This window comes from Galeopterus variegatus, unplaced genomic scaffold (genome assembly GCF_000696425.1).
Source record: "Galeopterus variegatus unplaced genomic scaffold, G_variegatus-3.0.2 Scaffold649, whole genome shotgun sequence".
NCBI classification, from domain to species: Eukaryota; Metazoa; Chordata; class Mammalia; order Dermoptera; family Cynocephalidae; genus Galeopterus; species Galeopterus variegatus.
The window spans coordinates 362,706-374,413 of record NW_007726760.1 but is presented as its reverse complement, the minus strand read 5'-3'; the positions used below and the strand labels follow the sequence as shown (position 1 = coordinate 374,413).

Here is an 11,708-nt window from a genome sequence, read left to right as displayed (position 1 = left end):
GGATGTTGTTGTCAACCCTGTGGCCGGCTCAGGGGACGGACGCGCCCCTCTGGGCGGGGGCGCCGGGGCCGACGTGCTCTGCCCTGCTGGGCTGGGGCCGCGCTGCGGGAGCCGGCGGGGCGGGCCGGGCCGGGGCGCCCCTCTTGGGCGAGCACACCTGTGTGGGGCTTTCCTCCACCCCCGGCCCTTCCGGGGTAGGTAGTGTTCTTGGAGAGGCTGGAGAGGGTTGGGGAAGCCGGAGGGGTTATGGAAGTCCCTTCTCTGTCTCAGCTTCCTGACTCAGTTCTTTTTTCTGGTTCTCCCTACACCCCACGGGGGATAGATTGGAATGGACAGTCATCTGGGACTCTGGCCGGCTCGCTAGAGCGAGTTAGGGAGCTTCTGGAAGGGGGGAGAGAGAGAGAAGGAGAATGTTAATCCCAGGCAGCCTTGCTGAGTTCTCCCCGCCTGCTCCAGCCCGGGAGCTTGGTTTCCAAGATGATCCGCCCCCTCCCCCTTCCCTTCAAGTGACAGTGCAGCAGTGACTTTGTTCTCTCCTAACCTTTAGAGATGCGAGAAGACCCCATCTCCGATTTTCCTCCTATCTTCCTAGCTTTGCAGCTTTGAAGCTCGTGATTCTATTACTACAGTAATGGTTGCTTAGCAGTACCCTCTTCTGAAAGAAGCTATTAGTTTTAGCATACCACTGGTGAAAATATTCCATTACTCTTCATTGCAGTTTTTGGTGAATCATACTCCGCTCTCTTCTCCCGCAGCATTATCTTAAGTATTGTTTGATTTTGGACCATTAGTATGCCCTACAAAGATCCCGAACAATAGACATTTATGATACCATGTTATATGAAGTCAGTATTGCAAAAGGGGAGCTGTTTAGTAATTACCCATAAAAAGAATGGTGGTAAATATATTTTGTTTCATTTTTTTCTCCTATTGCAGCCAGAGACGAGGGGAAAATCATAAGGCCATGATCTTAAATAATAGGGTGTATGTAGCAACAAAATGAAAGAAATGTAGACTGGTACTCCAATGAATTGAAAGTTGGCAGTTGTCTTTGAAAGTCAAGAGGGTTCGATACTCAAGATCGAAAATATGTCTCAAGGTACAGAATTTAAAAGGATGCTGTAAGATTTTGGGCGCTGGTGTGAAAGCATGAGGGTTCTAAGGTCTGGCTGCATCAAAAAGCAGAACTTATACCTGTGAAAGTCAGGTCATTAAAATTTTTTTCGTTAAGGGTATGAATCAGAAAGAGTACATCTTGGGTCTAAATTAGGACTTGAGAAGGTTGTTTGCAAAACTACGGTTTAAGTTAAGTGATTAGAGTGTTTGGTATATATTGGCAGGGGGCAGATGCGAGAGATTGTAAACAGTAGTGCATCTTGTGACATGGCACACCTTTGGGAAGAAGGACCTAGTGATAAATAAGTTCGCTTTATGTAAAAAGACTAACATTTAAAAAAACCCTTGTTGGGCTGGCCCCGTGGCTCACTCGGGAGAGTGCGGTGCTGATAGTGCCGAGGCGGCGGGTTCGGATCCTATATAAGGATGGTCGATTCACTCACTGGTTGAGCGTGGTGCGGACGACACCGAGCGAAGGGTTGCCATCCCCTTACCGGTCCAGAAAAAAACACTTCTTTACATTAGTTGACACAATGGGTTCATAATTTTGGGAGGCATACATATTTAGGGAAAAATTTTTTTTAAAAAGTACATACTTTTAAATGACTGTTTATTAAGAAGTGAGTTTTATTTGAATGTTGGATAGAACAACAAGCAGTCACATACTTCTCCTTACCCCTTTTCTGCTTTTCCAAATAGGTGAGAAACATGTGAAAGACTGGTTTGTGTCATTGAGGGAGCACAATAATGTATTAGATATTAGCAGGGACTTATTAATTTGATACATGAAAATAAATGTATCCTTTTAGTAATGTGAACTTTTCAAAGCATTTTTTTCAGAAATTCTTTTCAGGCTAGGTGGCAACACAAATTGAAGATGGCATGATAGTGAATTCTAACAGGTTTTATTAGATGATGGACTTTTTTTTTTTTTTTTTTTTTAAAGATGACCGGTCAGGGGATCTTAACCCTTGGCTTGGTGTTGTCAGCACCACGCTCTTTCAGGTGAGCCAACTGGCCATCCCTGTATAGGGATCCGAACCCTTGGCCTTGGTGTTATCAGCATCACACTCTCCTGAGTGAGCTACTGGCCAGTCCTAGATGATTGGACTTTTTACTTTTTTTTTATTGGACTTTTTATTGTACCCATTAACACCTTTGGAAGTGTAGAAGAGGAATTAATGTTAGTAAAAGGTAAAAATTTATTACTGTTTTTAAAACTTATAATTGGAACAATACATTTAAATTTTAGCATTAGGTGGTATCATATTGTGGAAATTTTAAAATGTTGACAAAATCTGTATCTCTAGAAGCCTAGATTTATAATTGGTATTGGGTTGTTTCTAACACTTGAAATCACATTACACCGAGTATGCAGGTTGCCTGGTTGCTTTAGTAGCAAAATTTTATAAGCCCAGAGTATTGTACAGGTTACATATTAGAATTTAGTGGATTTTTTTTTTTTGTCTTTTTCGTGACCGGTAAGGGGATCGCAATCCTTGGCTTGGTGTTGGCCACACGGCACTCAGCCAGTGAGCGCAGCGGCCATTCCTATATAGGATCCGAACCGCGGCAGGAGCATCACTGTGCTCCCAGCGCTGCACTCTCCTGAGTGCGCCACGGGGTCGGCCCAGAATTTAGTGGATTTTTAACCTGGCCTGGGATGTGGACTTTTGGGGAAGGCAAGAAATTAGGCAATTTAAAGATTTAATTAGTTGTCTTTCACATAAGTGAGTGGGGTTTAATTCAGCAGGTTTTGAAAAGTGTGTTATTATGGGCCTAGAGAAATTTCTTCAGGCCCAAAATTCATTTCACTTCAGTCCCTACCCCCTCCCTTTACATTAGATACTTTAGAGCAATGAACTTTTGTAGATATTTAAAATTCTGACCCTCTTTCTTTGTAGATAATTGAAATAGATTATAGGTTTACATGAATGTGGCTATAGTTTCTGGTTATGAGTATATAGTGGTTGGTACAGTAGTTGGGCTTTCTCTTATGGAAATATTTTAAATATTTAAAAGAAGTGCCAAAGAAGTTAACTTTATCATTCAGGGCCAGAAATCAGGATATACTAGCCAATCTCTGGCCTCCATCAACAAAATATTCATGTTGGAGATGACTAAATTAGCACTGAGAACAGGTCTATAGATACTGTAGTTTGTTCGGCAGACTAAAAACTTGGCACCTAAATGGATGTTGTTGTCAACCCTGTGTTATGGAATTTTCTGCCCAAATGTTGCATATTTTCTTAGCAATCATTTTGACAGTCTTTTATTACTTTAAAAAATGGTAAAATTAATTCATCAGCATTGTGCTAGATCACTAAATGTTCTTAAATTAAATTAGAAAGATTGGTGATAAGGAATTGAATTTGTTCACATTTTTTCTTCTGTTTTTTGAAATGTGTCTATGAGGAATGAAATATTGTTTTGTATGTTAAGCTTTGTCTAATATCATCTGGTAATGACTTAGACTTTTAAAAAAATTTACTGATTTGGGCCGAGCCCGTGGCGCACTCGGGAGAGTGCGGTGCTGGGAGCCGCGGGTTCGGATCCTATATGGGGATGACCGGTGCGCTCACAGCGCTCACTGGCTGAGCGCGGTGCGGCCGGTCTCAAAAAAAAGGACAATAAATAAATAAATATATAAATAAAAATAAAAATAAAAAATAAAAAAATTTACTGATTTAGATGGAAATGTTCCTAAAATATATTATCTTAGCTTTATAATCTACATTTGTTTCTTTTTTCTTTTTCTTTCCTTTTTTGTGGCTGGCCGGTACAGGGATGTGAACCCTTGACCTTGGTGTTACAACACCATGCCCTAACCGACTGAGCTAACTCACCAGCCATTTTTTTTTAAATACTGGATATCCTTCTGAACATCTGTCATTGATGCTAGAGTCCTTACAACCATAGATGTTACCCTAAACTGTGTACTATAGTTTACTTACTTATTTTTTAGTTTAAAAATTTCAATTGTGGGCCAGCCCGGTGGTGCACTGGATAAGTGCGCCGCTTAGGAAGCGCGGCGGCGCTCCCGCCCGAGGGTTCGGATCCCACACACAGACCGGTTCCGCTCACTGGCTGAGCGAGGCGCGGGAGCAACACCGAGGATTGCAATCCCGTTGCCGGTCCCCGGTCCGGTACGGGGGCAACACTGAGGGTTGCGATCCGTTGCCGGACACGGAAAAAGACAAAAAGACAAAAAAAAAAAAAAATTTCAATTGTGATTTGTTTGTGATTCTAGAATTGGGCAACACCTCATTCTATAAAATAGAATGAATGTTTCCATGTACTATAATTTGTTAGCTTCAAATCTGTTCTTTATAGTTGTTTGTTTCTTTACTCTCAGGTTATTGCTTCTTGCTGCTTATTGTGCCTTGTTGCTGCCTGTTGTGCAGTTTCTTTCCTCTTCTGTTTTACTGAACTTAATCAGAAGAGGTCCATATAGGCAGATGAATGAGCTTGCTTGAGCTTAAAAATAAATTTCTAAGTGAGAACTTGATGGATTCTCTTCTGACTCAAGGGTATAAGCTTTATTGTATGGACTTTGTATTGTCTATTATTGCTTTTCATCCGGACCTTTTTTTTTTTTTTTCACTTCCTGGTTCTGGATAACTGATACTGTCTAATACAACCTGAATAAATGTAGTCTTGAGTAGTAAATAATCTATGAAGCTTCTCTGAACTTTGCCACGTAAATGAGCCTATTCTTATTGTGTAAAGTAAGTCTTATTCTGATCTGTATGTTAGTCAGATGCAAAGAACTGAGCCTTCTGATAGTTGTTTTGTTGTTAACTGAGATTAGTTCTCCAGATTTTAGAGATTTCATTTTGTCTTTTTTTTTGGTGACCGGTAAGGGGATCGCAACCCTTGGCTTGGTGTCGCCCGCACCGCACTCAGCCAGTGAGCGCACTGGCCATCCCTATATAGGATCTGAACCCGTGGCGGGAGCGCTGCTGCGCTCCCAGCGCCGCACTCTCCCGAGTGCGCCACGGGCCGGCCCAGAGATTTCATTTTGAACGCAACACAAATATGTGGTTCTTGGTTTATTTGGTCATTTGTAATCTCTTTAAATTTTTATTTTAAGTTAGGAAATATTTTAGAAATACAAAAATGTAACCCATGACCCAGATTTAACAAATATTAACATTTTGCCCCATTTGCTTCAGATTGTACATGCTGCTTTGGGGAAATAAAATGTCACAGATACCGTACAGATACCACTAAAGCCCATTTCTCTCTTCCCACCCCTACCCTCAGAGGTAAACTCTGTCTTAAGGTAGGGCATATTATTCCTATATGTAGTTTTAAACTTTTATTGCATGTGTAAGTAGCCCCAAACAATAATACAAATGTTCTATGTTTGAGATTTTTACGTTAATGGTACTTTTATTTAATCTGCTGCAACTTGCTTTTTTCAATATCTCTTGTTAAAAAACTTCACTTAATATGAGTTAACTAATTATTTGCCTCTTATTGTCTTTAGGAATTATAGCACTATTCTGCCAAGGCAACAATTATTACAAAATTTTAACAGTGAAATCACTTATTAAGCAAAGTGACTCAGGCTTCAGACTGAATGGTATTTGGAATTGTCACAATGGAGATTTTCTTGTACTAAAATCTCAGGACTTTTGGCAATCAGAAAAAAACCTCCTGAGTCTTATAGTAAATGTGAGATGTATTCCTGAGTGATTGTAGTAAAGACTCATTCAGGAAAAAATTGTCTCAGACTGCTCCCTCCCTACCTCATAGGAAATTTCCAGTGTAAAATTGGTACCAAGCATCAAGCTGCCTCTTTAGTGTAGCCATTACTTAGTATTTGGTTCAGTTGAAGTGCAATCAGTATAGGAGTCCAAAAAAGACTTACTGCTGGGTTTGAAACAAAGAAAGGATACGCTAACATTTTATCCTTCAATACCATCAAATGGAAAAATTGAAAATGAGCTTGTTATGAACACAATTTTTACACTAAATTTAACATTTCACTTCTATTTCAAACTTGGAAACTGAAGATTTTAATGATGAAATTCGTTTGAATTACTATCTTTTCTTGATAATGGAGCACGGGTAATATTTACTAAAAATGATGGTGTTAATATGTGAGAAATCACATTGCATCATCAGATCAATGCTATTGTTGGGAAATTATTAAAAAGAATAGTGTTGTAGTCAGCATATATGCTTATATGCACATGAATATTTTAAATTACCTTTCTTGTGTAGTACATATCTGCTGCTATCCAAAGTGCCATATAATACAGCACACAGTTCTCAAATTTCATATCATTCTTTTTTTTTTTTCCCTTTTTCTCTTTTTTTTTTCGTGTCCGGGAACGGATCGCAACCCTCAGTGTCGCGCCCGTACCGGACCAGGACCGGCAACGGGATCGCAACCCTCGGTGTTGCTCCCGCACCTCGCTCAGCCAGTGAGCGGGACCCGGTCTGTACGTGGGATCCGAACCCTCGGCGGGAGCGCCACCGCACTCCCAAGCGGCGCACTGTAGCAGTGCGCCACCGGGCCGGCCCAATTTCATATCATTCTTATCAGGTACTTTATAAACTGTTAAGTGAATGATGTTAGTTGATATGAGAGCACATTTAATCTTTGCTTTTGTGAATAAAATCTATTAGTGATTACTGTGTGTTAAGCATTGAATGTAAAACGAGCACTTTCCATAGATTACCCAATTTTTGGTCAGCTTTTTATTTTTATTTTATTTATTTAAAAAATTTTTTATATTTTATTTATTTATTTATTTAGTCCTTTTTGTGACTGGCCGCACCGTGCTCAGCCAGTGAGCGCATCGCACCGGCCATCCCTATATAGGATCTGAACCCGCGGCGGGCGCGCTGCTGTGCTCCCAGCGCCGCACTCTCCCGAGTGCGCCATGGGCTCAGCCCTTGGTCAGCTTTTTAAATCAATGCATCTCTAACGTGGAACAGAATATACTGTCTGATTTTTAAAATTTGAATGGAGTTTTTTTTTTTTTTTTTTTTTAAATAAGAAAATGAAATTTGTTGCTTACACATTTGGAGGCTGGGAAGTCCAGTGTCCAGGGAATGCATCTGGTGAGGGTTGTGGTGGTGGCAACAGTGACCCAGGGGTCTCACATGGCAGAAATGGTGGAGCAGAGAGAGACTAACCTCCTCATTCACTTTCCTTTTAAAGCCCTCTGAACCACGCCCATGACCACCATTTTTAATCCATTCAGTAAGGCATGGTCCTACAATCTAATCACCTCTTCAAGGCCCCACCATTGAATGGCCATAATAGGATTTCTCACCCCATTAACACTGTCACAGTAGCAAGTTTTCAGGGGACACTCAATGCAAGGCACTCTGCCCCTGGCCCCCCAAAGTCAATGTCCTTTTCACATATAAATACATTCATTCCATCCCCGAGGAGTTCTATTTTTAAGGTAAGTATCTATGTTACTTTGATCCTTCCCTCCCACCCTTCCAAAAATAGCAGTATTCTGAAAGAAAAAAAAAATTAGTAGTTATTCAACAGGCAGCTTAATTCATTAGTGTAAACAGGTGGGTTTTCCCTGAACATAGGAGGAATTGGAATGTACTTGTAATTGGATGTTGTACACCACGCCTTTCCAGTACACAAAAACTTTTCAGTGTCGTTACAGTAGTGGTATGCTAAGTGTGATTTGGCATATGTAATGTACAGATAGGTATCTTGACATTGGTAGATTAACTGCTTGGCTACCATTAAATTCATTATAGATATTGATGGATGAAAATGTGGTTGCCTAAATAAGGACGACCACTAAACCACTGTTGCTATTCTGTTGGCATAAACTTCAAACTCTGATTTTTATTCATTTTACTCTTTAGAGCATATCCCAGTAAGTGCTTCATTTCTCTGTGTTTCTGCATTGTATTTTTTTTTAAAGTCAATTTATGGATAGGCAAAGAGTTGTTTTTGTTGTTCAAATGTAGTGCTGCAAGTGGCTAGTTAGGCATAAAGGCTTAGGTGCTGTTTAGGTACGTTCTGGTGAAATAAACAATGTGAAGATATATTGCCACTTAAAAAATAGAAAAGCTCTTCATGAAATGACATTTTTGTTTCGAAACAGGAAGATTTATGAGAAAGATTTTTTTAAATGAACAAGAGTAGTCTCAGTTTGTTAGATTTTGACTGTTAAAGGCTGAATAACATATTATCAGTAATTTAGATCAAGTAATTTTAGTTTACAGTTAATCATGTTTAAATTTGTATTGGTTATTATTCCAAAGATTACTCTCAGGTATGGCTTTTTTGTACAAATATCACCTTACTCTGATGTCCTTATCTAGTTCTGTGGTCTGTTCAGTGGTGTAAGAGCACTCTTGACCTGCACACAGGTTTTGTTTCGTCTACAGAGTGTTTTTGAACATTTTGAATTAGTTGCAATCAATTAAAAATGGGGAGATTGCATACGAAATTTGAATTTGTGGCTTTTTTCCCCCTCCTTATTGGAAGATCTGTCAACACTAAGTCTGCTTTTCACTATAGTAATAATTGGTTAGTTCAAAGAAATGGCTACCTCTTCCTTCCTTTAGGGAGTTATGCATAGCTTCCATGTGGCTTTCTTCACTCACCTGCCTGGCTAGGCCTTGGAGGCATTTGTTTGTGGTTTAGGGCATCTGTATTTTTGTTATTTTAGATTTCAATTGTCTGAAAATAAATTTGAGGTTTTGTTTAAAGCAACAAAATAAATACATATAAACAAAGTTACAACCAAGTTGAAGAATGGGTGAAGTTTTTGTTTGTTTTTGGTTTTTTTGCAGCTGGCTGGTAAGGGGATTGAACCCTGGACCTTGATGTTATCAGCACCAGGCTCTAACCAACTGAGCTAACCAGCCAGCCCAGAGAAATTCTAATTAAAACAACAATGGAATACCATTTAATACCCATCAGATTATCAAAAAAATTTTTAAGTGTTTTGGAAGATGCCGAAAGTGGGATTTCTTTATTCTTTGTTCATCAGAGTGTCCGTTGATACCACGCTGGGGGATAATTTGGCAATTGGATAACTTGAAAAGTTGAAGATAACTTAAAGTTGAAGATATATGTCCTGTAATCCAGAAAGCCCACTATTAGGTTTCTTTCCCTGGAAAAATTCATGTGTATACAAAAAAACATGGCCAAGGTGTTTATTGTAGTACTATTTTATTTAAACAACAACAACAAAAAACAGTAGCTCAAAGAAAAAAATAGAAATAACTATATCTCCTTCAGGAAGAGAATGGATAAATAACTGATTTATTCATGAATGGAATACTCCTATGTAGGAGTTAAAATTAATGAATTAGATCTGTATCCATCATTAACCTATCTCAAAAATGTGCTAAATTAAAAAAGCACATTGCAAAAGGTTATACACATTTTAAAAAATTAATTTTTTTTATTGAATCATAATTGATTATACATACTTTTGGGATTCAGTGTTGGCATATGTTGATCAAATCACTGTTACTAGTTGTATATTGTTACAAATCATACTTATTCTTTATGCCCCTTGTCCAATCTCTCCTTATCCCCCTTTCCCTCCCCTCTTCCACCACTGATTACCTTAAATTTCTTCTCTCCCTCTGAAAGAGTAATGGTTACTCTGTTGATCTGTTGCCTAGATGATCTGTCCAATGCTGAAAGGTGTGTTCAGGTCCCCCAATATTATCACAGAGCAGAAGCTTCTTCTGTCACACTGGAATGGCTTTGTGGAGAGAGACATCCTGTTCTTTTCTTTGGTCTCTGCTGGTGACTGTCCTTGTGTTAATGCACTCCAGTGGCTGATGGAACATCTGTGTGGTGGTTGTGACATCTAGCCACTTTAGCAGCAGCTGTGGTTACTGTGGTGGCTGTGGTGGGCCACCCACATGGAGGTAATATTTTTCTCATGCTCCTTGGTGCTGGCGGTGTGCCTGGTTGTGGGGGGGGGGTCTGGTCCCTGGCTTGATGCCCTGGGCCCCTGGGGTGGGGTGCTGAGCTGCTGGCGGTGTGTCTGGGTGTGGGCGGGGGTGGAGGGGGTCTGATACCCGGCTACAAGCCCTGGGCCCCTGCGCTGGCCCTAGGCACTGGTGGTGTGCCCGGGTGTGGGTGGGGGTCTGGTCCCGGCTCCATACCTGAGGTCCCCTGGAGGGCCCCGAGGCGCTGGTGGTGTGTCTGGGCCAGAACTAATTTTTTGTCCTTTGCTTGCTTCTAAAATGGGGGAACTTCCTGTGGTAACCAATACTTGAGCTGTGTGGTTGAGCTAAATTGCTGCTTTGCTGCTGTTTCCATAGGGAAGACTTTTTGTGTAGCTCAGGGTTTAATGGTTGACCTTATAGGTACTTCTGGCTCTCCAGGAACCGGCTGCACCTGGGTTGTGTAGAAACTGATTTGGGCCTGAATCTTTTCATCAAACTGCACCCCATGCAATTCTGCATTCCTGGCCAGTCTCCTCTGAGTGGTCCTATGTTGATTGGGTGGCAGATTAGCTGTCCTTGCTGTGTCCCAGTGTTCTCCCAGTGGCCCATCTCCCCCACTGCCCATGCTCCAAACAATTCCCATGGGACGGACCCTGCAACGGTCCCTTGTGATGACTCACCGGCCTCTGAATGACTCCCCTTTTTTCAGCTGTTCTGGCTCCTCGCACCTGTGTGGGTCCACTGGAACCCTATTAGTGGTCTTGGTGTCCTGGGGGCCACCAAGGCCCTCTTCTCCCCTGCTGCCTCCAAGCAACTCCATCCAAAGGGCATAGCTGTGGCTTCTGCCGGCTCCTGCTGGGTGTGCTCAGCAGTTCTAGCCTTAAAGCAGCCATGGCCTGAAACGCTCCAAGCAGTTTTTTCTTTCTCTCATTGAGGCTTCTCCCCCTTCATGCACTCTGTAGATCTCTCCTCCTCCTCCCCTGAGCTCCAGTGGCCCCAGCTTGGCTGTTGTTACATTTTTATAGTTGTAAATTGGTTGATTTGTGGGAGAGAGTGACGCTGGGGACTGTCTATTCCGCCATCTTGACCAGAACTCGAAAAGGTTATGCACATTTTGATACCATTTGTGTAAAATTAAAAAAAAAAATTGCAGGTGCTTATATATGTAGCAAAAGTGCTAAAATTTACGTGGGAGAGATATACATTAGCCTTAGGATAGTGGTTATCTCTAGGGAATGATGGAGAAAGGAAGGAGCATTTCTTATATCTATATTATTTTTTGGATCTGAAGCAAATAAGACAAAGTCTTAAAATTCAATTTAAGAGGCTGGTTGGTTAGCTCAGTTGGTTAGAGCCTGTTGCTGATACACCAAGGTCCAGGATTTGATTCCTATACAGGCCAGCTGCTAAAAAAAAAAAAGAAAAGAAAAGTTGACTTAATCTTGTTGATGTGAGATACTTACAGATTTATTATTGCTCTTAATATACTTTGGAAAATGTGAATTGCTTTGGATTATTAAAACTACTCATTTATTTCTACTGTTGATGCATAAATAGATTTCACCAAGTTTTAGCAAAGTCTGGGTTTTAAAAAATTGCCTGTGACATTAGTCCAAGATGAAGATGATGTGTGTATTAACCTAGGCTATTTCTGACACTGCCGGGTTTTCTTTTCTCCTTAG

The 11,708-nt window shown here is 40.8% G+C and overlaps 1 non-coding gene across 1 annotated transcript; it reads right to left on the bottom strand.

Moving 5' to 3' along the window:
* Positions 1–8,908: 8,908 nt before the first annotated feature.
* TRNAI-GAU lies at positions 8,909–8,982 on the bottom strand. Its single transcript has one exon. It is a non-coding gene; the product is annotated as a tRNA-Ile (tRNA).
* Between the last annotated feature and the right edge of the window lie 2,726 nt (positions 8,983–11,708).